Consider the following 26246-nt stretch of genomic DNA (forward strand, 5'->3'; position numbering starts at 1 on the left):
ATTTCCTGTATATTTTGGGTTACAAACTTTTTGCATTTTGCATTTCCTTTAACTGTTGAGTCCATGGTTTCTATGGAATCTTCAGCATCTGAGATTCTTTCTTCTATCTCTTGTATTCTGTTGTTGATATTTGCATCTCTGTCTCCTGATTTCTTCCCAAGGCTTTCTATCTCCAAAGTTGTCTCCCTTTGAGTTTTCTTAGTTATTTCTACTTCTGATTTTAGATCCTGGGTGGTTTTGCTTAGCTCCTTCACTTGCTTGTTTGTGCTTTTCTGTAATTCTTTAAGAGATTTTTGTGTTTCCTCTTTCACGACCTCAGCCTGTTGACCAAAGTTCTCCTGTATTTCTTTAAGTGTTTTTTGTGTTTCCTCATTATTGGCTTTTGCATTCTCCTGGATTTCCTTCAATGATTTTTGTGTTTCCCTTGCAAGGGCTTCTAACTTTTGATCCATTTTCTCCTGAATTTCTTTAAGTATGTCCTTCATGTGTTCCTGTACCAGCATCATGACCAGTGATTTTAAATCCAAATCTTGTTTTACTGCTGTGATGGGGTATCCAGGACATGTTGGTAGAGGAGAATTGGGTTCGGATGTTGCCATATTGCCTTGATTTCTGTTAGTGACGTTCCTGCGTTTGCCTTTTGCCATCTAGTTCTCACTGGTGTTAGTTTATCTTGTCAGTGCTGGACTCACCAGTGCAAGCTGCCCCTTCCCAGTTGGCCTCTGGTGCACAGCTTACCTCCTGCACTGCTTGTAGACAGTGTGCTGCTGCCCAGGCTGTTCTGATCCCAAAGCAGGCACCCGAAGGCTCCCGCTGGGGCCTGCTGGATTCACTGGAGCACCCTGACTTCTCCCAGCTGGCCGCCCGGAAGCCCAGCTAGCCACTTGCAGGACTTGGAGATGTAATGCTGCCGCCCAGACTGATCTGGATCCGGAAGCGGAGAGAGTAGAGCTAAGGGCTTCTGCCTGAGGCCTTGCCCCAGATTGTGTCTGTGGACCAGATGGAGCCTGTGTGCATCCCCAGGGAGTGCCGACGGTGTATGCTACTGTGACCTCCCCTGTGTTCCGCTCACTCCGCTGGGCAGCCGATCCGCCAACCGGGCTGTCGCACACAAGGTTAGCCTGGCCGCCCAGTCCCTGGGTCCAGGCAAAAGCCTGGGAGGCCAAGGTCCAAGCAAAGTTCCCCTAGGGCTATGACTGTTAATTGGGTCCGCCAGGTGACTAGGATGGCGGGCGTGCGCGCCCGCACTCCCTGAAAGCGCCGGGAGAGTCTGCTGTGCTAACAATCACCTGGGCGGGTTGACTCACAGATGGCCCACCAAGCCGCCCAGTTCTTGGGGTCAGTCCTGTGCCTTTTGTGGCCTAGACCCCCCCCCCAGCTTTGTTAGCCTCAGGCTATGCCTGTTACAGGTCTGCCCGCCAGAGCTCTCTGTCATCCTGCAGGCAAAATGGCGGCGGCGCGCACGCAGGCCTGGGCAAAAAACCTCCTGGCTGGGTTGGCACCCCGATGGCCCCCCGACCCGCCCAGGGCCTGGGTGCAGGCCAACGCCCGTCAGGCTCAGACCACCGCGGTGTTGGCCTCGGATTATGTTTGTGTACCTCAGTCTGTCCGATCCCTGGAGTACAGAACCAAGATGGATGCACCTCTCCTGACTGGTGGGAGCCTGAGTTCTGAAGTGGCTTCCGTGCAGGAAAGGCGCCGCACAACTGCAGCTCCTTGCCGCCCGGCTGGTCAGCGAAGGTCAGTGGTCGTGGGCGCAGGGCCTAACTGTTCCCTGTGTCGCCTTGGTTCCACTGCTGATGGCCCTTCAGCTGGACCAGCCACTGCTGCACTGCCGCCGCCACCACCGCCGCAGGAAGACCCCCAGGGAACACTCTTGAAGGATCCTGCCCTCCTGTTTTCAGATGGCTTCTTGAGCCCTGTTTATCTCTAGTCCTATGTGTTTCTCCAGGAAGCTCTCCAGACTCTGTTTGTTACTGCATGTGGTTTGCTTATTCTCTCTTTTATGAATTGACAATAAATAAAACTGATTAATTTAATATCAGCCTTCTTGCTTGAGTGAGTTAGTATGTGGATTGCATGGAAAATTTTGTCTTACATGAGTGATAGGGGTGGAGGCCAGGGGCCTATATCAGGTGGCTCCCTCTATTGCTTTCCATCTAATTTTTGGGGAAGGTAGGTCTCTGAACTGAGCATGAAACTTACCAAATTGGCTTGACTGGCTGATATATGAAATAGAGTGATCCTCCTGTATCCAATATGCCACATACAGACTCGGTAAAGAATGGCCAGCGTGCATCAGGGTGCTCTAGAGCAAACCCAGTCCCCATGCTTCTGCATATGGACAGAGGCACACCCATGTTCTCATACACACACACACACACACACACGCACACACACACACACACAAAATAACCAATAATTTAAACAATAATTTAAAGGATGTTGGTGTATAAGGAGAGATGGTATTTGTGGAGAACTCAGGAATTCTCTGTAGAACAGTCAGTTTATCATCTTTAGATTTGCACTGATTTTTGGCAAATGTCACACACACACACACACACACACACACACACACACTCCAGTCTACATTTAACATAGAAAAAAATGATATCAGTCTCACCCAGTCCCCAAAACCCCTGTGCTGTGTGTGTGTGTGTGTGTGTGTGTGTGTGTGTGTGTGTGTGTTGTTTTTGATGGTTCTGAAGTCAAGTCTAGTGATTCATGCCTACAACCTTAAGTATTCATGAGTCTCAGGCAGGATAAGTTCAGTTCAAGGCCAACATGGCCAATTTAGCAAGATTATCTGGAATTAAAACAATTTCAAGTAATAATAACAATAGTTTTGTCTAAGCCATGACCCTAGGTCTGTGACCTTATTTTAGACAAAGACTAAGAAAACCTCTTTTTGGAGGGAGTGGTTGGTTTGTACTCAACCCAGAAGGCATATCACAAAAGCCTTCTGCCTAGCTCCTCAAATGAAATGCTGGTGCTTCTGTTTCTACTGTCTCCATGCTGGGACTTCATCCTTGTGCTACTGTTCAGATCATGCCCTCTCTGGGAAGCTGTTTTTTATTAGATATATTCCCTATTCACATTTCAAACTTCTTCCCCATTCCTGGGTCACCCCCTGAAAATACCCTAACTGATACCCCCCTGCTTCCCACCAATCCACCCACACATCTCCGACCACATTCACCCACCCTGGGTCATCCAGCCCTCTCAGGACCAAGGGCTCCTCCTCCCCTTGATGTCCAACAAGACCATCCTCTGCTGCAAATGCACCTGAAGCCTTGGGTCTCTGCATGTGCACTCTTTGACTGGTAGTTCAGTCCCTAGGAGTTCTGGGGACACTGGGTGGTTCAAATTGTTGTTCCTCCTATGGTGCTTCTCAACCCTCAGTTCCACAGATCCTTTCTTAAGCTCCTCCATTAGGGACACTATGCTCAATCAGTTCAATGGTTGGCTGAGAGTGTCCCTTTATGTATTATGCCTAGCAGAGTCTTCCCAACCCAGATGTTTAGACACCAGTACAGGCATATAATCAGTAACAGCCCGGTAATTAGGTAAGTAACAGAGCCAAGCTATCCTATTACAACAGGTCCTGAACATTTCCAGAAAGGATAAGTCAGAATAAAAAGAACTTAAAGCAAAGTATATGAAGATGACACATGTCTTTAAGAAGGCAATGAATAAATCCCTTAAAGAAATCAAGGGGCTCGAGAGATAGCTCAGCAATTAAAGGCACTGACTGTTCTTCCAGAGGTCCTGAGTTCAAAGTAAAGCAAACGCATGGTGGCACACAACCATCTCTAATGGTATCTAATGTGTAATGGGATATAATCTGATGTGTTTGAAGACACTGACCGTGTACTCTCATACATAAAATACACGAATAAATCTTTTTTTAAAAAAAAAGAAAAAGAAAAAGACATCCAGCAAAGCAAAATAAACCAACTGGAGAAAATCAACAAATCCATTACAGACAGCCAGGGAAAGAAAAACAAATAATTGGAGGACACCAGTAGATCCTTTAAACAAAGCCAAGAAAAATCAGATGAAGTAAAACAGTTCAAGACCTTAAACTGAAAGTAGAAACAATATAGAAAACACAGATGAAGAATAACTTGGAACTGAACTATTTAGGACTGTAAAAAAGAACTACAAAGGCAAGGTTTACCCACAGAATGGAGATGGAAGAGAGATAGACATTTGAGATAGAATAGAAGAAATGGCTATGTTGGTCATAGAAAATGTTATGTACAAAAATGCTTGAGCACAAAATATCCCAAAATGTTTGGATATTATGAGAAGACAAAAACTATGAATACTAGGAATACAGAAGGATACCAGCTCAAATGTATAAAAGATATTTTCAACAAAGCCAAAAAAATACATTTTAACATAAAGGAGATGTCAAGAAGCATACAGAATACAAATAGATTGAATCACAAAAGAAAGTCCCTATGTCATGAAGTAATCAATACACTAAACATATATAACAAAGAGAATAACTGAAGTGTTTGTGGGGAGGAACCAAATAACTTATATCTCTGTGTTCTAGAAATCTCCCTGTCTTGTTAAAGTAGTTCAGTTTTCTTGTTAAAGGAGACTCTAAAGACAAAAATGCTTGGACACAGAATCCAGCCCTGATTAATAGAACTAGAAAACATTAATCACAATAAATTTAAAAAATAAGATATAGAACACTCTCTGTCTATAAATATACCCATACAGAAGGGGCAAGAAGGAAAAAATCAAAAGAAGGATGTTAGTTACAAACAAAAACACAGGAATAACCAATTTCCCATTATTAGTAAAACCAAAAAAAATTACATGAATAAATGTTCAACCTCATGGAAAATGAAGAACCTCTTATACCGAATGAAATATGTGTCAGAGAGTGATAAAGAAATTAAGCACTTCTACAATTCAATGAAAATGAAAACACAACATATGCAAACTCATGGGACATAAGGAAAGTTGTGACAACAGTACAGTTCACAGCAGTAAGTGCATGCATTTAAAAAAGTTGGGACAGGGGTTGTGTTAGTAAGAACTTAACAGAACACCTGAGAGCTCTAGAACAAAAGACGTAAGCACATCTTAAAGAAGTAGATATTAAGCAACTATAAAATTCAGGGTCAAAGTGAAAAAGAGAAAAATACTACTACTGCTGCTGTTACTACTGCTGCTGCTGCTGCTGCTATGGCTACTGCTGCTACTACTACTACTGCTGCAGCAGCTCCTGCACCAGCTTCAGATGCTGCAACAACAACAACAATAACAAACAGAGAAACACACAGTAAATTCTTTGTGAAAAATCAACATAATATGCGACTTTGGTCCAAACTAACTAAAAAGGAAAGAATATGCCGACTAGGAATATCAGAAGCAAAGGGGGTTAGAACAAGAGACATTGAGGAAATCCAGAGAATCATAAGGACATAGTTTAAAAACCTGTGCCTGATTGGGGATTCTAAAAGAAACGAGTAATTTTTTGATAAGTTCCACTTACCAAAGTTAAAGAAAGATCAAGTAAATAATTTAAATAGACCTATAACAACTTGTGATATAGAAGTCATTACAAGACTTCCTATTTAAAAAACGAGGGCTGGTTGGTTTTAGTGACGACTCCAATCAAACTTTCAAGGAAGACTTATTGTCATTACTGCTCAAATTATTTTACAAAACAGAAACAGAATGAACATTACTCAAAACCCTCATACTCAACATACATAAAAACTCAACAAAAAAAGAGTATTACAAATCAATTTCCCTTATGAACATAAATCCAAAAATACTCAATAACATCCTTGCAAACTGAATTAAAAAAACATCAAGAAGAATGCTAACCCTGATTGTAATGACTTTATGGATGAGGATTAACATAAACAAATAAAAATAAAATTAAAAAAAGGCAGGCATCAGTCTTGGACTGACTGAAAGCAGCTGAATCAGTGGTGGAGTAGGAGCCTCATGCACGGGGTTGGGACCTGAGGTGGTAGCAAACCAGCTGGAAGGACAGCTAAAGACAGCAGGAATGTGGACTTCCATGCAACCAATCAGGCATACTAGTACTGCAGATGCAGTAGCTACAACGGTGCGGGCAGCAGCAGAATCATGGGCATCTACATAGCCCAAGAGGATGACTGGGACTGGGGCCTGTTTTTTGACCTGGCCTGGGAGAAGCTGAAGAGAAAGACCTTCACAGCCTCATGCAACTCCCATCAGCAGAAGGCTGGCACTTAGATCGAGAAGGACTTCAGGCATGGTCTCAAATTTTTGCTTCTGCTGGAGGTTATTTCTGGGGAGCAATTGACTAACCCAGAGTGGGGGAAGATGTGAGTGTATAAGATCAATCATGTAACCAAAGCCGTAGACTTCATCCCCAGTAAGGGAGTCAAGCTTGTGTACATCAGGGCAGAAGAGATTTTGAATGGCAATGCAAAGATGGGAATGATCCAGACCATCATCCTCAGATATGCCATTCAAGACATCTCTGTGGAAGAGAACTCTGTTAAGGAACAACTTCTCCTCTGATGACAGAGAAAGACAGCCCCATACAAAACTGTCAATGTGCAGAACTTCCATATCAGCTGAAAGGATGGTCTGACTTTAAGTGCAGTCTTCCACTGGCACAAACCTGAACTGATTGAGGTCACCAACATAACAATGCATTTGAAGTTGCTGAGAAATACCTTGATATCCCCAAGATGTTGGATGCTGAGGACATTGTGAACACAGTCCACCCAAAGAGAAGGCCATAATGACATATGTGTCCAGCTTCTACTATGCATTTTCTTGAGTGCAGAAAGCTGAGACTGCTGCCAACGTGATCTGAAAGGTTCTGTCTCTGAACCAGGAAAAGGAGCACCTGATGGAAAAGCATGAATGCCAGCCAGTGATCTTCTGGAGTGGATCTGACACACTATCCCCTGCTTGGAGCACCACAGACTTCAGAACACCATCCAGAAGATGCAGCAGAAGCTGGAGGACTTCCTGCATCATCAACAAGGTGTAAAACCAAATCCTCACAGGAAATAGCAAGGGTATCAGCCAGGAGCAGATGCAGGAGGTCTGTGGTTCCTTCAACCAGTTTGACATGGTGGGGCACTGGGGCCTGAGGAATTCAAGGCCTGCCTTAACAGCCTGGTCTATTAAGTGCAGAATGACAAGCAGGGTGATACTGAGTTCAACTGGATCATGAGTGTGGTTGACCCCAACCATAACAGCCTCCTGACCTTCCAAGACTTCACTGATTTCATGTCAGGGGAAAACACAGCCACAGCCACAGCTGATCAGGTCATTGCCACCTTCAACGTCCTGGCAGGGGACAAGAACTATATCCCTGCTAAGGACCTGCAGAGAGAGAGCTGCCCTCCCCACAAGGCCGAGTACTGCATCACCCCAATGGCACCCTACAAGGGTCCTTATGATGCTCCTGGAACCCTTGACTACAAATCCTTCTCCACAGCCCTCTATAGGATGAGTGACCAGTGAGGCCCTCAGACACATGGAACAGAGACTACCTTGGCCTACCAGATGTGTTGAGGAGCTCTGTCCCCACCCTGACTCTATATCTATCCAAATAGCTCTTTGTGATCCTTCTCAGGATTCTGGCAGGGATGGTCTAGGAAGGCTTCTCTTTCTCAATCTTATAGGGGAGGGAAGCTTGGTCATCAGCTTTTCTGGTCTTCTAAATATATATGTCGTGTTGTGGGTTCTTAGTCTATATGGAGGGGAAAACAGACTCCTGTGCCCCAAAGATCCCTTTGTAAGCCCAGGTCCCCCTACCCCTGAAACTCCTTCAAAGCCTCTCCCATTCAGGCCAAAGCTCCAAGTGACTTGTCCATGAACTGCCTGCCCTGAGATGTCCAGCAGACAGCACCCAGCTCCCCAAGACAAGGTTATAGTGGCTCCTCCAACTTCCCAGCCCCTATGTGTTCACCAGGAACAGATGACCTGCCATAGCCCTTCTCTGCCTCAGGAGTGGATGGTGGGGCTGTCAGCCCTGCCAACCTGGCCTTGGTTCACATGGCCTATGAATCTCAGATGTTTTAAGGACCAAAACCAACAGTACACAAAGAAAGGAACAGAAACAAACAAACAGTTAAACCATTTTTTAAAAAGAAAAAAAAAACCTTACAAAACATAAAAATTAAAACCTTCCAGAGAATTGCTATTTACTTTATTAACATATGGATTTATAATATAAATATATATCCATATAGGTGCATATTTCTGCCACCTCTCTCACTCTCATAATGAAGACATAGTTATTTCAATGCCCTCCAAAGTCCCCTCCTGATATTCCCCTTGTGGAGGTTGGCAGGGATCTCAGTGAATGCCCTGAAGTGGAGGTGGGTTGCTGGCCTGCCTGCCTGGCCATTCATAGTTTTCTCTCCATCCACCCTCTGGAATTCATTCTGATTGATTTTTATTTTCTTGGTTTCTGGAAAATCCACCCTCTGGTGATGGGATAATTAAACATGTAATATTTTTAAAAAGGAAAAAAAAATAAAGCAAAAGTTAACATGTTTAATGTTATATTTGTTGAATCCCATTTATCGGGATGGTGATCCCCCTAGAAGTTCATATATTCATGAGGTCCCATTTGTCAAATCTTGATATTAGAGCACAAGCCATTGCTGTTCTGTTCAGGAAAATTTCCCATGCCCGTGTGTTCAAGGCTCTTCCCCACTTCCTCCTCATTAGTTTCTTTGTATCTGGTGTTATGTGGAGGTCCTTGATCCAACTGAGCTTTGTACAAGGAGATAGGAATAGGTTGATTTGCATTTTTCTACATAATTACATTCAGTTGAATCAGCATCAAAATGCTGTCTGGTGTCTACTGGGTGGTTTTAGCTCCTTTGTGAAAAATCAAGAGACTATATGTGTGTGGGTTCATTTCTTGGTCTTCAATTCTATTCCACTAATCTTTCTGACTTTCCCTGTAGCAATACCATACAGTTTTGACCCCTATTGCTCAATAATACAGCTTTTTTTCAGGGATGGAAATGGCCCTAGAAATTCTCTTATCATTGGGTCATATTCACTATCTTGTGCTTTTTGTTATTCCAAATGAATTTGCAAATTCCTCTTTCTAATTTTATGAAAAATTGATTTGGAATTCTGATGGGGATTGAATTTAATCTGTAGATTGCTTTCAGCAAGACGACCATTTTTACTGCATTAATCCAGCCAATCCATGAGCATGGGAGATTTTTCCATCTTCCATATAAGATCTAGGTCAACTTCTTTCTTCAGAGACTTGAAGTTCTTCTCATGCAGACCTTTTATTTGCTTGGTTAGAGTCACAACAAGTTATGTAATGCTATTTGTGACTATTGTGAAGTGTGTAGTCTCCCTAATTTCTTTCTCAACCTGTTAATCCTTTGAGTAGAAGAAAGCTTCTGATTTCCTTCAGTTAATTTTAAATCTAGATACATTGCTGAAGTTGTTTCTCAGCTGTAGGATTTCTGTGGTAGAATGTTTGGGGTCACTAAAGTGTATGATAATATCATAAGCAAATAGTGATATTTTGACTTCATCCTTTCCAATTTGTATCCTTTGACATCCTTTTGTTGTCTCCTTGCTCTAGCTAGAACTTGAAGTGCTATTTTGAATAGATAGGGAGAGAGTGGGAAGCCTTGTCTAGTATCTGATTTTAGTGGGATTGCTTCAAGTTACTCTCCAAGTTTGATCTTGGCTACTTGTTTACTGTATGTTTCTCAAAAGATAGTTTAAAATGTGTTTTGGTAATTTTCCTATTTTAAAAAATTACTGATACAGTTAGCACAAGGGTTAAGATAGACTGGATTTTAGAAAGGACTACTAAATTGGTCCATCCTGAAGAAGTCCTAATTTCAAAATGAAGAAACGAAATATATTATATTGGGCAGAAGATTTTACATTTGCTCCAACAAGAAAAGAAATCTATATCTTTCATCCAAGTTATTACAAAATAAGACTTGACCAGGGAAGACCTCCTGAAGATCTTAGCAACAAACAAAAAGAGGAAGATGGGCAAGAACAAAGCAGGCAACATATGTGCTGATCCTGCAACATGCAAACACCTCTCAGAGTGGCTAAGAAATTAAAATACATGTCTTTTCATAGGCAATATTTTGTTGGCTACAGTATCATCAAGACTTTTAATGCCATTCTTTTAGATGGTATAAATAAAATTTGATATTATGTGAAATAATTCAAAGTAACTTTAAAAGAAAGTAAATGTCTTTCATCTGTTCAGACAGATGACTAGAAAATCACGTTTAATTGATTTGTGCATGTGGCATATTTCATTCAAATGTCTTTATAGAATTATGTTTTGCATGAAGGTTTGTAGAGTGCTGAATTGAGGACTAGCAAAGCATCCCTGACAGGGGTCACCCTTGAGGATGCTGAGAGAACCTGCTCTTCCAGATCCCTACCTGATCATTCCTTTCTGATGCTGGCCCCAGAGACTAGCTTCAAAAACAACTTCAGAAGTGCATGATAATCCATAGTGACATTGGTTCATATGGAATCTCAGAAGGAAAAAAATAAACTACTGTAAAGTGTTCCCTTAATGCAACATGCACACCATTGCAGAAGTGCTCAGTCAAGACTTCAGTTATGTACTGTAACACCAAATTCTATGCCCAAAGGCATAACCTGCCAGTGACTGTTCATGTTTACAAACTTTTGCTGTGCAAACCATGCTCCCTAATTTAAAACTACTGACTAAATAAAATTGGCTAGAACCTATTTCTAGAGGGATTAAATGTAGGTAGGTTTAGAGTGACCTGGTTGGAGGAAGAGAAATCAGAGGGAGAAGAAGGAAGAAGAATGAGAGAGAAAGCATCTATGAGGGGAGAGGAACCATAAGCACGGGATCAGGAGAAACAGCAAGTTACTGGCTTACAACACCTGAGAGGCAGCCAACCCAGAAGTTAAAAGGATAGGTTAGGGTTTACCCTCAATGATTGTCAAAGTCAAATAAACTAGCAATATCCTCAGTGTCATTTATTTGTAAGATAGGTGGCAGTGGCAGCAGCAGCATCAGAGGCAGCTGATCCAGCGGAAGGGCTATCAGCAGTAGAACCAAGGTGACAGGGTCCAGGCAGGCCTTGTGCCCCCTACCACTGACCTTCACTGGACAGCCAGGCTGCAAGCTGTGGCAGATTTACAGTGCCTTTCACTGCACAGAAGCCACATCAGAACTCTGCCTCCCACCAGTCAGTTACGAGAGACCCTCCGCCATCTTAGATCTCAGGCACCACAGAAATCAGACAGACTGAGGTATGCAAATATAACCCAAGGCCGACATCGAGGGGGTCTAAGCCCGACAGGCGTTGGCCTGCACCCAGGGCTGTTCGGGGAGCCATCAGTGTGCAAACCTGGCCAGGAGGTTGTTTGCCTGGCCTGGGGCGCACTCCACCATTTTGACTATGGGACGCCAGAGAGTTCTCGCAGGCCAAGTCAGCTAAGAGTCATAGCCAGAGGCTAACATAGCAAGGGTCTAAGACAGACTCGCCTTGGACTGACCCCAGGCCCTGGGCTGCTAAGTGGGCCATCTGTGTGCCAACCCGGCCAGGAGGTTGTTAGCCTAGCAGACTCTCCCGGCACTTTCAGGGAGTGCGAGCATGCTGCCATGCTTGGCCACCTGACAGAACCAATTAACAGTCATAGCCTGAGGGAAACTTTGCTCAGGTCTTAGCCTGCCAGACTTTTGCCTAGACTCAGGGCCTCAGAAGCTAGGCTAGTCTTGTGTGCACAAACCCGGTTGGGAGATAGGCTGCCCAGCAGAGAGACCAGCACTCAGCAAAGGTCCCACAGCAGCATAGACCATCAGCACTCACTGAAGGAGCAAATGGGCACTGCCTGGTTCACACAGACAACCTGGAGCAAGGCACACTACAGCTGCAAGGGCAACCAAGAGAAGGGCAGCACATTAGCAATCTGTAACAGGGGAAACCCAGCCAGCCAGTGTTGCAGAAATAGCCATATAGCCTCACAGGAGGCACAAATACCAACCAGAGAAAAGTCCAACTAACGCCAGAAATAACAAGATGGCAAAGGGCAAACCCAGGAACACTACTAACAGAAACCTAGGCAATATGGCAGTATCTGAACCAAACTCTCCAACATCAGCAAGTCCTGATTACACAAATACAACAGAAAAACAAGATTTGGATTTAAAATCACTGTTCATGATGCTGCTAGAAGAACACAAAAAGGACATAAATGAATATCTTAAAGAAACATGGGAAACATGAATAAGCTAGAAACCCATATAATAAAATCACAAAAAACACTTAAAGAAATTCAGGAGAATAAGGCTCAAGAGATGGAAGCCAATAAAGAAGAAACACACACACACACAAAAAAAATCTTAAAGAAATGCAAGAGAAAGTGAGTGAAACAGCAGAAGTCGTGAAAGAGGAAACACAAAAATCTCTTAAAGAATTACAGGGAAACACAAACAAGCAAGTGAAGGAGCTAAGCAAAACCATCCAGGATCTAAAATCAGAAGTAGAAACAACTAAGAAATCACATAGGGAGACAAGTTTGGAGATAGAAAACCTTGAGAAGAAATCAGGGGCCATAGATGCAAATATCAACAACAGAATACAAGAGATGGAAAAGAATCTCAGATGCCCAAGATACCATAGAAACCATTGACTCAACAGTCAAAGAAAATGGAAAATGCAAAAAGCTTGTAACCCAAAATATCCAGGAAATCCAGAACACAATGAGAAGGCCAAACCTAAGGATTATAGGCATAGATGAGAGTGAATTTTTACAACTTAAAGGACCAGCAAATATCTTCAATAAAATTATGGAAGAAAACTTCCCTAACCTAAAGAGAGAGATGCCCATGAATATACAAGAAGCCTACAGAACTCCAAACAGACTGGACCTGAGCAGAAATACCTCTTGTCACATAATAATCAAACCCCCAAATTGACTAAACAAAGAAAGAATATTAAGGGCAGCAAGAGAAAAAGGCCAAGTAACATATAAAGGAAGACCTATCAGAATCACACCAGACTTCTCACCAGAGACCATGAAAGCTAGAAGATCCTGGGCAGATCTCATGTAGACTCTAAGAGAACACAAATGTCAGTAAGAGTGTATCTGATAAGCTTGCATTGCATGTATTACAATGTGTGTATACTTGCACTGTGGTATGCATGTTGCATTAAGAGGACACCTCACTGGGGTTTATTGATTCGTTCCTCTTTGTGAGTTCCAGAGATGAACCCATAATCAAGATCAGCTGCAAGTGCCTTCACTGCTCCTTATTTGGGTTTAAAAAATATCTGTGCATATGCTAGTGTTTTAGTATAAATATGCAAAATTACCAGGTGCAATAATCAGAAAAAAAGAAACGCTAGCTTGAAGAATGTAGGATGCCCAGAGAAAGAACTCAGGTAATGAGGTTTAGAAACAATACTATTTCTTCACTAAAAGAAATTTCTGCCATTCATTAGTAGTTCTGAGGAAGTGTTAGGAACAAATATTTGGTGCTTGGAATAAACTACAGTAATCTAAAAATGAAAAAAAATAGTAGTATGTCATTTTCACTTGACAATAAAATTTATTATTTAACATGTGCATATTTCCACTATCCTTGGATGAAAATATGTTTACAATCTGAAAAAGAGACAACAGTTAACATATGTAATGTATCAACTAATATGATTTGAACACCATTGAGGTAGCCCAGTGGGAAATGCTGTTATGTGCAAGGTCTTTAACATGACCTTGATTACAATACAACGATGACCAAAAATGATCAGACAAACTTGTCCTCTAGTTTCCATGAATCTTCAATGTTTATGAGTCCAAAATCTCATTAATCTCTTTCTGTCTCTTTCTCTATGTCTCTCTGTCTCTAGCACAAACACACACACACATGCATACACACATAAACTAATCTATCTATCTATCTATATCTATATCTATATCTATATCTATATCTATATCTATATCTATATCTATATCTATATCTATATCTATATCTATCTATCTATATCTATGTCTATCTATCTCTCTATATCTATATCTATATCTATATCTATATCTATATCTATATCTATATCTATCTATCTATATCTATGTCTATCTATCTCTCTATATCTATATCTATATCTATATCTATATCTATATCTATATCTATATCTACCTATATCTATCTCTATATCTATCTCTATATCTATCTCTATCTCTATATCTATCTCTATATCTATCTCTATATCTATATATCTATCTCTATATCTAATCTATCACTATCTCTATCTCTATCTCTATATCTATCTATCTACATCTACATCTACATCCACATCCACATATACATACTCATACACATACACATACACAAACACATACACATACACATACACATACACATACACATACACATACACATACACATACACATACACATACACATACCTATACCTATACCTATACCTATACCTATACCTATACCTATACCTATACCTATACCTATACCTATACATATACATATACATATACATAGTGGCAATCCATAAGTTGCATGTTATATCTTCATTGGGTGAATACAATGTAGTTCCTACATTCTTTTCTGTTCACAGATGACATACTGAGGTTGAAGCTCTATCAACTTCTGGTGAGGATGGTCCATAGTTCAGTCAGATTTGTGGTAATTCCTCATGTGACAGTGATATGTGGATGATTGGCGGAAGCTAGAGCTACACAGAAAACAGGCATAAGGCTTTTCTCCTGTGTGAATCTTCTCATGAGCCTTCAGGTTCGTCTTGTGGCTGAAGGACCTTTCGCATGTGCTGCATATGAAAGGCTTCTCTGGCTTGTGTATGACCTCATGAATTCAAAGGTTAGAGACTCGTTTGAATATTTTCCCACAGGTGCCACAGGACAATGCCCTCTTATTCAGGTGAGTTCTCAGGTGGGATGAAAGGTGAGAGTCATATTTGAACCTCCTAGGACATTCTTCACACTTGTATGGTTTGGGATCTCTATGGTAACTTTCTTGATGACTTTCACATGTTGAGTTTGCCTCATGATTCTGACAAAGGACAGGATCTGAAGTAGGAGGCTCTGGCCTAGAGAGGAACCCTGTTACCAATCTAGGGTCTTCTTCAGGAAAATATTCTTCAAGTGACTCTTGTAGGCATGTGGATATTCCTTGACTTGCTCTTGTAGAATCCTGAGGAAATTCATGAGAAACATCTCCCACCTCAGGCGCAGGATGATACATTCTCTGGTTGATGAATAGGGAGTCCATCTTGATCCTGGGAATGTTATCACCACTATTTACTTGATTAGCATTCCTGGAAGTATTATTCCAATCTTTACTGTCTACAGAGATGCTTGTTCAGGATGAATCCATTGGTTGTGCCTCCATGGAGACATCTACAGTAGTAGGAGCACTCAGGAACATTACTTGATGACTGGAGTTGCCTTGACTTGTTCTTCTGATACTCTGAGAAAATTGACCAAACACACTTCCCCTCTTCATAATCATAATCCTGTTCTCTCTGGATACTAAGAAGGGAGTTCATCTCATCTCCAGTACAGTTATTGCCAGTGTTTTGTTCAGTACAATTCCAAGAAGTAACACATTCACTTTCACTGTTTTCTTGTCCTTTGGAGAGATGACAATCTATGAAAATGTATCCAAAAACAAAAAACAAAAATAAAAGAAAACCAAAACAGATCCCCTCAGAACATGCCTCTTCTGTCCAGTTTACCTACTAACCTGTTGTCAATAATGTATCTTGTGTAATGCCAACTGTCATCCTTGCAACCTTTGGTGTTGGCCTTGTTGATGATTATTGCAGTTTTAAAAGCTTGGTGACTTCTTTTAATGGCATGTTTTCAGAAAAGAGAGTTTCCTGTCCTTGCATGGAGGCATGGACCTGTAAACAATGCCAGGTTCCCCTTATCCATGAGTTTGTGGATTGCATTCTCCTACCCAAAACTTGCTAGCGTTGAAAGACTAGGCTAAAAATTAGCTCGTTTTTTTTTTCTACCCAATGTGTAATGATCTTTTCCTGGCACTCACAAATTCTGATTTCTAAAGTTACTATATATACTGTCCTTTCAAATGTTGAGTCATTGTGCCTAGAGAAACACAAAGTTATGTTACTGTGAGCTCTGCCAACCATAGATTCTTTAACTGATCACCACATTGAAGGAGGATAAGCCTTCCTTAACGTGGCCATCAGTGTATTCGGATTGGCCTAACTTTTACCTGAACTTTTTATAGTGTTTTGTCTCAAAGGATCAGAAGGCATGCTCTTGGAAACATGACTGGATATTATGGGAGTAGTGTACTTAGTAAGTATTTTCAATCATGAAATTTTAAAGGTAAAATAAAATTCAAAGGGTATATGCAGTATAATTAGTAACTTGCAAGGTATGGTCAAAGTATTTATCAGAGGACTTGAGAAGCATTGGGAGGGTAATTCTTCTGATTCCAAGGCCAAGTTGGACTACATAAGTAAAGCTTATTGCAAATCACAAATACAGGCAAGCAAGATACCAAGAAATGAACCAAATCACTGCACCAATAAAAATCCAAACAACATATATGAAATAATAGGACGCATTTTTTAATTTATGTGGAGGAATATGTCTACAGTGTGGTTTAAATTTTTCAGGTACTTCACCATTTCTGTTAAGCAAATCACAGCTTTGAGAAAACATCCAACATAATTAAACCTATATTAATTCTATCCAAATTTGAATTTTGGACTGAAGCACCATTATGCATCAAGGGAATTCTCATGGGTATGGCATTTTTTTGTATTTATGTAACATCCATATTTCAATATTCAATCTATACCATTCTGAAAACTCAGTTTTCTAGACAGTGAATCATTTGATATATAATGGCCAATTTGGGAATCCATCTAGTCAAGTTGATCCCAAATTTCTGCCACACATTTCCAGGGATCACAGATTAGTGCTCTGAATGTACTTTTAAGGTGTGTGTGGCAGAATCAAACACAATCCTCATGAATACACAGTAAGTACTTCCATGAACAAACTGTGACCCAAACACAATTTATCTCCTCTACATCCTTAATGTCTTCTCCAGGTGAATTCTTCAGTCTGTCTGCTGATATGTAAATAAACTCTATTTAGTTATGCCAATCAAACCTAATTGATTGGCTCCTTTCTGCTATATTTTGAGGTGATAATATTTCTTTAGTATATTTTTGTTTGGAACTATAAACTCGTTTCTAAAAAAAACAACATACACAAGTATTCCAAGAAAAAACAAAACAGAACGAGAACACCTCATCTTCACCAAACCTAAACAATCTTGCCTTTCCATCCAGATAAGACACCCAGGTACTTACCATAACAGGAGTCTTCAAGCACTCATATGTCTGGCTCTCCATGAATCATCTCATGCCTCTGCCACTGGATTTCCACTTCTCTTTCAAAGCAAACTTGTCCTTGTAGAGCCCAGTAAGGAGAAACTGCTTCAAGACCAGTTGAGAAATCATCTGCTCCTTGCTCTGCTTTTCTGGCTGCAACCATCTCCCAGAGACATTGTAGCTCCTGCTTTGCCCAACATTGATTGTTGTTTGGGGAAAATTTGAGTGGAGCACTTGGTGAGTTATAGATGCCTTTTGTGCACTGCACAACAGAACTGTGAGTTGGAAGAAACTCTAAATTGTCTATTTTAAGGTCCTTTGTTGGTGTCCTGTGCTGAAAGAATCCTCTAAACTGTGAAGCCATTGTGGTGAAAATGGTCACAAAGATTCAACTATGGCAGTTTAGTATCAGTTCTGTGACTTTAGAAACAATGCTGACAGTTGATGGATGTACTGTAAAAGCTCTGAATTTTAAGAAAGAAGAAACACATAATTAATGTTTTGAAAAAGGAACATAAATCCAACTGAGATTTGTGTTACTGATGGTTTTATGGGTTCGAGATAGTAAATGTTTCATTATACCTCTATAAACATGCTAGCAGGAAAGTGGAAATGAATAAAATTCCTGAAAAGAAGTAGAAAAAATGTGAGTCGATAGCAAGAAGTCCTGTGTCAAGATGGATAGTCCTGTCATGATATCATAAGAACACAGCAATGATATCCGTTCCCCTTTTGGAAAATGTGGAGTTATTTTGCTCTTCCCCAAATTTTAAGTTTCAGTTTGATGTTAATTGGCCTCATCTGGAATGAACTACAGTTCAGAAATGGCAGGCACACTCGTGATCCTGATCTTGAGTCTGCAAGACACAGGCTTATGACACAGATCTGATCTTGACATGGATATCTAGTGGTATAGTGGCTTTGAAAAGCTTAGGCCCAGCCATGGTAGTACACATCTTTAATCCAAGGAGACTGAGGCAAACATATCTGAGTTCAAGACCATCATCAGACAAAACAATTATTAGATCCAGGCATGGTAATATACACCCTTAACCTTCTGCTGGAGTCCTGAAAAATGACATTGGAAGAAGGAACACTCACACTTCTTTCCCTCCTTGCATTTACTTGCCAGAATATCTACTGTAACCTAAGTCTAAAGGAAGTACAGAAGAGCAGGTGAAATAACTGCCCTCATGGGACTGAGAAACTACTATATTCTTGGACTTCCCATTCACAACTTCTCCTTGTTGTGTTAGTTGAATTAAAGACTGTAAGTCATTACAATAAATCACCATGATATATAGAGACATTACATAAGTTATGTGACTCTAGAGAACCCTTACTAAAACAACCAACACACGCAGACACATGGACTCATAGACATAGACACACACACACACACAGAGAGAGAGAGAGAGAGAGAGAGAGAGAGAGAGAGAGAGAGAGAGAGAGAGAGAGAGAGAGAGAGAGAAGGAAAACAAAGAGATACAACCAAGTCTACCCTATTTTTTTACTAATACTACAGTCCTCAAGTGATGTCCATCAAGTATGATTTCCCTAAATTAAATCATGCTCTCCTTTACTGGCAGAGATGAGATTTATTCATTCAGCCTCTCACTTTTCTGTATACTGCTACTGCCACATCTTGGTTGCCTCCTCCTGACCTCTGTCTGATTCCACTTCCAAGGCTTTGACAGTGTTCACTGAAACAAATATGATGTACAACCCTGTGGAAACTAGGAATGTTTAACAAGTTTGGAAAGAACAATTTGGAGAACAAAAAATCAGAAGTCGTGGGAGATATATGTTAATATTACATTCCTTTTCAATGTGGCACTCTGCCATTTCACTACAATGCCTTTCAGTACTTGTCTAGGAAGCATTTCCTTCTAGGGAAGAATTATGCAATCAAACATTGTATTAGAGATGCAGAGCTGGGGCTGAGTTTTGTTTTCATCTCTGACAAAATTAGCAGGTAAAGGTGTCTTTCCTCTATTCTAAGTGCTTGACTGCATTTGTTGCTCTAGTTCAGCATCATTTGTTCTCATAAACCAGGCTGACCTTGATCCTCTTAGGCTACCAGGCTGTCCTGGGCTTTAAAAAAAATTGGGCTGCTCTAATGAGACACAGGAGATCTGAACGAATCCCATTCTGATATATATTAGTTTCTGTACATGTCTCATTGAATCCAGGAACTCTGAGAAGAAGCTATTTCAGAAAGAACTTCAGATGAATCAGAGGCCCACACACCTACTACATCCCAGTGCTTCAAGGAAACACCCTTGAAATTCACTGAAGAAAGAGGCATGGTTGGAGAATAGATAAGGTCCCCCTTTATGCTCTCGAGTATGGAAGTGTGTGTGTGTGTGTGTGTGTGTGCGCGTGTGTGTGTGTGTGTGTGTGTGTGTGTGTGTGTGAGAGAGAGAGAGAGAGAGAGAGAGAGAGAGAGAGAGAGAGAGAGGAAGAGAAATAGAGAAGAGGATTGAGGGAGGGGGAGCTTGTGAGGATCTTCACCACAATTAAGGGGAGATAGCATGGGTGGAGTAGTTTCCACTGAACAACATTTATGATCAAGGTGTTTAATTTTCTAAACTCTGAATGCAAATGTACTATGGGAACCATCTGTTTATGTATTTAGGTAAATCTTTGCCTCAATTTGAATTTGATGTTGCTGTTCATTGATTTTTCAATATTTTCTTATGAAAATATGGTACTTGAAATTTGAGGAAGAGCAAAAATAAAAAACAACTATTTTGTTGAATGTGTGTGGGGGTACAGATTGTTGTGATCTACTACACATTTTGCTGTGTTCTTATGAACTTCTCATATGTGAAACAGGATTTATTTCACTGATGAGTCAAATTAGTTCTTTGTTATATGTGCTGTTTGGTACATTTTCTCTCACATGGCAATGTTCAGGACTACTATGATATAATTCCTGTCAGAAGACTCTGAAACCATATGTGATAGAATCCTCCTCCTCCTCCTCCTCCTCCTCCTCCTCCTCCTCCTCCTCCTCCTCCTCCTCCTCCTTCTTCTTCTTCTTGCTCTTCTTCTTCTTCTTCTTCTTCTTCTTCTTCTTCTTCTTCTTCTTCTTCTTCTTCTTCTTCTTCTTCTTCTTCTTCTTTCTTCTTCTTTCTTCTTTTCTCTTCCTCCTCTTCCTTCTCCTCCTTCTCCCCCTTTTCCATTCAAAAGCTTCACAATACATTCACCCATTGTTGGCACTGGTACTAACATCACACAACAGACACCAAACTTCCATAGCTGAATCTCTTTAGCATTGCCACCACAATGACTCTACACCTCTGATAATCAAATAATATAGAGTCACCATAAAATAACCTTCAGATAGATTATCTTAAGCTTGTTCTAACCCATGATTCTGCTGTGCAGTGGAGATAAGACATCTAGAAATCACCAAGTGCTCAGTCCAACTTTTCCCCAAGCAACAATGGCTGCTGGGCAAAGATGGGGCTCTAAACACTCTCAAAGAATTTTTCCTTATGGTTGTAGATGGAAACCAGAACAAAGAGTTCTTGATTTCTCCGATATTTTTGAAGAAGTTTCTTATCATTGGGTACTTCAAGGAAAAGACTTCCCTCAGTTGAATCTCTCTGAAACACTCACAGTGATATTGAAAATGAAGTATAAGAGTCACAAGTCCCTATTTTCAACTTGAGCATAATACCAGCCTATACTGATGAAGTTCTGTGACTATAGGCATGAGCTACCAGACTCTGGTGATGCTTGATCAGGAGACTTTTCTTTGTACACCTCTAGTGTCATCCAAGTAATGCTGAATCCCAGAATGAAACCTGAGCCTGAAGACATATTATTTAGATTGGGTCTTTGTTTTTTTTTTTTTTAATCTCTTTCAATAAAGCATGGGCCATCTCTTCTCATTGACCCCCAAAGCTACTACTGATTCCTCTGTTTGACTTTGCAAGGTGACTCTGATCTTTGAAGATGTGGCTGTGACTTTCACCCAAGACAAGTAGAGACAGCTTGACTATGCTTGAAAAACGTCTGTGCCAGGGGGTGTTGCTGGAAATCTCTGGGCTTCTGATTTCTGTGGGTAATTTTTTTATTCTACATTAAATGTATTTTTAAATATATTTTCTTTATTTTGTAAACATGTGTGGATACACACGTGTTTTGTATGGAGGTCAAAAGGCAACTTGTAGTAACTCGGTTCTCTTCTTCAACCATATGAGTCCTAGTAATAAATTCTGGTTATTAGGTATAGTGGCAAGCAACTCTATAAACCGAGGCATCTTGACATCCATTTTCTCCTTTTTTAAAAAGCAGGTCTCTCATTCTGAAATTCGGTAATCTGTGTGGTGGTTTGAATATGCTTGGCCTAGGGAGTAGCACTGTCCAGAAGTATGGCCTTGTTGGAGGAAGTGTGTCACTTTGAGTATGCCCTTCTTCTAACTCCCTGGAAATCAGTATGCTCCTGGCTTCCTTTGGATTAGGATGTAGAACTCACACCTCTTCCAGCACATTGACAGCCTGGACACTGCCATGGTTTGTGCCTTGATATTAATGGACTGAATCTCAGGATTTGTAATCCAGCCCATTTAAATATTGTCCTTTATAAGAGTTGCCTTCTTTGTTGTGTCTGTTCATAGCAATGGAAACCCTAAGCCAACCTGGAATCACATGGAGCCCACAATGACCTCATTTTCCAAGGCAATCTTGCACTGCAGTCCCTGTATGTCAGCCATTGGAACACCAGATAATGTGACTAGGAAGTCCATGACAGGCATCCAGTTGTACCTCCATGCCACACATTCTGGGCTTTGTGATTAGAAAGCATATAGGTCTCTTTAACTTTGTTCCCCTCATTCTCTCTCTCTCTCTCTCTCTCTCTCTCTCTCTCTCTCTCTCTCTCTCTCTTTCTCTATCTCTCTCTTTCTCCCTATCTCTCTTTCACACACACACACACACACACACACACACACACACACACACACACACACAGACATACACACACAGTGATGAAATCTGAGCTTTGGTTTGTCCATGTATAAAATGGTCCTGATCATGGCTATGGATTTTGTATCTGGTAATGCCGTGAGGAAATTCCAAAATAGAACACTTATTGAGTCTTTGACTTACAGACTTACAAGAAGAACACCATGAAACTTTGGTTAAATTTATTGTTTTGTCTTTCCTTTTTTAGGTGGCCCAGGCTAGCCCTCATTACTAAGTGTTCTTCCTTCCTCACCCTTCCAGGTGCTGGGTTTACATGTACATCTCAAAACTTTGCATTATATGTAACTAAAAGCTTCAGTACAGAGGCATACAAGGGTATAGTGACTTTGTCTCCCAGGCCTTTGTGAGGGCTGGATTTTTCTTCAGGGTCAGGGTGCTGCCATGGGCGGGGGTGGGGGTGGGGGGCTTTTGAGAAGTTTGGTTTAGGAATAGAATGCAATTCCTTATGTTTCAGGACTGCTGTCTAGGGAGCAATTGCCCCACTCTGAGCTGAGTCTTTCCATTATCAGTTAACATAATTAAGCTAGGCCTCTAGCAAACATGCCCATAGGCCAACCCAGTGTAGATAGATAGTACCTCATTGAGATTCTCTTCCCAAGTAACCCTAGGTAATAAAGTTAACAAAGCTAACAAACACACTACTGATTGATATCTTCTTCCCTCCACTGTTGTTCTTATGATACCCCAGCTAGAGCCTAAGAGAGTAGGCAGCTCTAAAAGAGTGTGATTATTCCTATCTTTCTATCCACCATCATTGGAGGAATCCAAAGTAGACTATCAGTTTTCAAAAGTGATCTTACTACATTGCTCGTTAAATTATGCCTTCTGTGGTTTTGGTTTTGGTTTTTTGAAAAGGGGCTTCTTTGTGTCTAGACCTTGACTGTCCTAGGACTTGCTTCATAGACCAGACTACTCTCAGGAGTTTGAGATCCACCTTCCTTTGCCTAGTGAGTACTGGGATCAAAGTTGTGTGCCACCACCAACCAGTTTACTATATCTTTTTTCACAGCAGAAAGAACAGACTAATACTTATAAGTTATTCAGGTTTTGTTTGTTTTGCTTTGATTTGTTATTTAGGCAGATTTTTCTCATGTAGACAGGCTGTCTTTGTCAGCTTTTCTCAATTGCCAGGATTACAGATTAATGTCATCATACTTAATATGATATATTTTATTTAAAATGTTTCCCTAATTCTCTACACATATCAAAACAGTATTACTTCTTTAAATAAAAAATGTTGTTACAGCAGGTAACACCAGGTACACAGAGATGTCCCGATTTTAACATTGTCCAGGGCACAGGCTTCTGCCTATGCCCAAGACTTGGGCAGTTCTGCAGGTTGTCTGTGTGCCAGACCTGTCCTGGGACATCTGCCCTGCAGTGATCAGCACTTGGAAAGGGGCCCTGCAGCATCCACCATCTTTGCTCCCAGAAGTACCAGGCAAGCAACACCAGGTACACAAAGACAACCAACGTATAACATTGCTTAGGGCAAGGCACACCATGGCTCCAACAAAACCCAAGAGTAGGGCAGGCCATCAGCAATCTGTATCAAGGGAAACCCAGTCATCCAGTGGTGCAGAAATAGCCTTACAGGTTCAAGCACCAGCCAGTGACAACAGAACCACCTAACACCTGAGATCACCAGATGAAAAAAAGGCAATCGTAGGAATGTTACTAAAAGAAATCAAGGCAATATGGCAGCATCTGAGCCCAATTCTCTGACTAAAGCAAGTCCTGGATACTGCAACACACCAGACAAACAGGATTTAGATTTAAAATTACATCTCATGATGCTATTGGAGGATTACATGAAGTTCATACATGACTCTCTTAAAGATATACAGGAGAACATGAACAAAGTAGAAATCAATGAAATGCAGGAGAATATGTGTCAACAGAAGTCAATAAAGAGGAAATGCAAAAAATCACTTAAAGAAATACAGGAGAACTTCGGTCAACAGGCAGAAGTCATGAAAGAGGAAACACAAAAATCTCTTAAAGAATTACAGGAAAACACAAAGGAAGAAGTGAAGGAACTGAGCAAAACCATCCAGGATCTAAAAACAGAGTAGAAACAACTAAGCAATCACAAAGCGAGACAACTTTGGAGATAGAAAACCTTGGGAAGAAATCAGGGGTCATAGATGCAAATATCAACAACAGAATACAAGAGATAGAAGAAAGAATCTCTGATGCCAAAGATACCATAGAAAGAATTGACTCAACAGTCAAAGAAAATGCAAAATGCAAAAATCTTGTAAGCCAAAACATCAAGGAAATCTAGAATTATAGGCATAGATGATAGTGAAGATTACAGCTTAAAGGGCTAGCAAAATCTTCAAAAAATTATGGAAGAAAACTTCCCTAACCTAAAGAGAGAGATGCCAATGAAAATCCAAGAAACCTACAGAACTCCAAACAGACTGGGACAGAACAGAAATACCTCCTGTCACATAATAATCAAAACCGCAAATATACTAAACAAAGAAAGAATATTAAAAGCAGTGAAAAGGGCCAAGAAACATACAAAGGAATACCTATCAGAATTACACCAGACTTTTCACCAGAGACCATAAAAGCTGGAAGATCCTGGGCATATATCATACAGACTCTAAGAAAACACAATTGCCAACCATGACTCCCATACCCAGCAAATCTCTCAATCACCATAGGTGGAGAAACCAAGATATTCCAATATAAAACCAAATTTGCACAATGTCTTTCCACAAACACAGTCCTACAAAGGATAGTAGGTAGAAAACACCAATACAAGGGGGGAAACTGCACCCTGGAAAAAACAAGATAGTAACCTTCTTTCATCAAACCCAAAAGTAAATAACCACGCAAACATAAAAATAACATCAAAAATAACAAGAAGAAATAATCACTATTCATTAATATCTCTTAACATCAATGGACTCAATTCCACAATAAAAAGACATAGGCTAACAGACTGGATTCATAAATAGGACTCCACATTTTGCTGCATACATGAAACAGACCTCAGTGTCAAAGAAAAACACTACATAAGTGTAAAAGCCTAGAAAACAATTTTACAAGAAAATGGTCTCAGGAAACAAGCTGGAGTAGCCAGTCTAATATCAGATAAAATTGACTTTCAACCTAAAGTCATCAACAGAATGACACTTCTTACTGGTCAAAGGAAAAATCCACCAGCAGAAATCTCAATTCTGAACATCTATGGTCCAAATGCAAGGGCACCTTTATTCGTAAAAGAAATTTTACTGAAGTTCAAAGCACACATTGTACCTAACACAATAATTGTAGGTGACTTCAACACTTCACTCTCCTCAATGGACAGATAAGGAAAACAGAAACTAAACAGCGATATAGGGAAACTTATCGAAGCTTTGGACCAATTGGATTTAATATATATATATATATATATATATATATATATATAGAGAGAGAGAGAGAGAGAGAGAGAGAGAGAGAGAGAGAGAGAGAGAAAGAGAGAGAGAGAAAATTTCTTTCCCCCTAAAGCAAAAGGATACATCTTTTTCTCAGCACCTCATGGTACCTTCTCTAAAATCGACCATATACTTGGTCACAAGACAGACCAAAACAGATATGAGAAGTTCGGACTAGCCAGGCGGTGGTGACACACACCTGTAATCCCAGCATCTGGGAGGCAGAAACAGGCAGATTTCTGAGTTTAAGACCAGCCTAGTCTACAGAGTGAGTTCCAGGACAGCCAGGGCTATAGAGAGAATCCTGTCTCCAAAAAACCAAATCCAAAAAAAAAAAAAAAAAAAAAATCGAGCTAATGCCATGCCTCCTATCAGATCACTATGGGGTAACAGAAAGCACACATACATATGGAGGGTGAACAATAGTCTA

The 26246-nt window shown here is 40.7% G+C and overlaps 3 pseudogenes; 2 read left to right on the forward strand and 1 right to left on the reverse strand.

The window, feature by feature from the left end:
- The first annotated feature begins 6123 nt into the window (after positions 1 to 6123).
- LOC127694328 (alpha-actinin-4-like) lies at positions 6124 to 7503 on the forward strand (annotated as a pseudogene).
- Positions 7504 to 14662: 7159 nt separating this feature from the next.
- Positions 14663 to 17748, reverse strand: LOC127694425 (zinc finger and SCAN domain containing protein 4C-like; annotated as a pseudogene).
- A 178-nt stretch (positions 17749 to 17926) lies between these two features.
- The window catches only part of LOC127694530 (zinc finger and SCAN domain containing protein 4C-like), a 37072-nt pseudogene continuing 28752 nt past the window's right edge, over positions 17927 to 26246 (forward strand).

The sequence above is a fragment of the Apodemus sylvaticus genome, chromosome 1 (assembly GCF_947179515.1).
Source record: "Apodemus sylvaticus chromosome 1, mApoSyl1.1, whole genome shotgun sequence".
NCBI lineage: Eukaryota > Metazoa > Chordata > Mammalia > Rodentia > Muridae > Apodemus > Apodemus sylvaticus.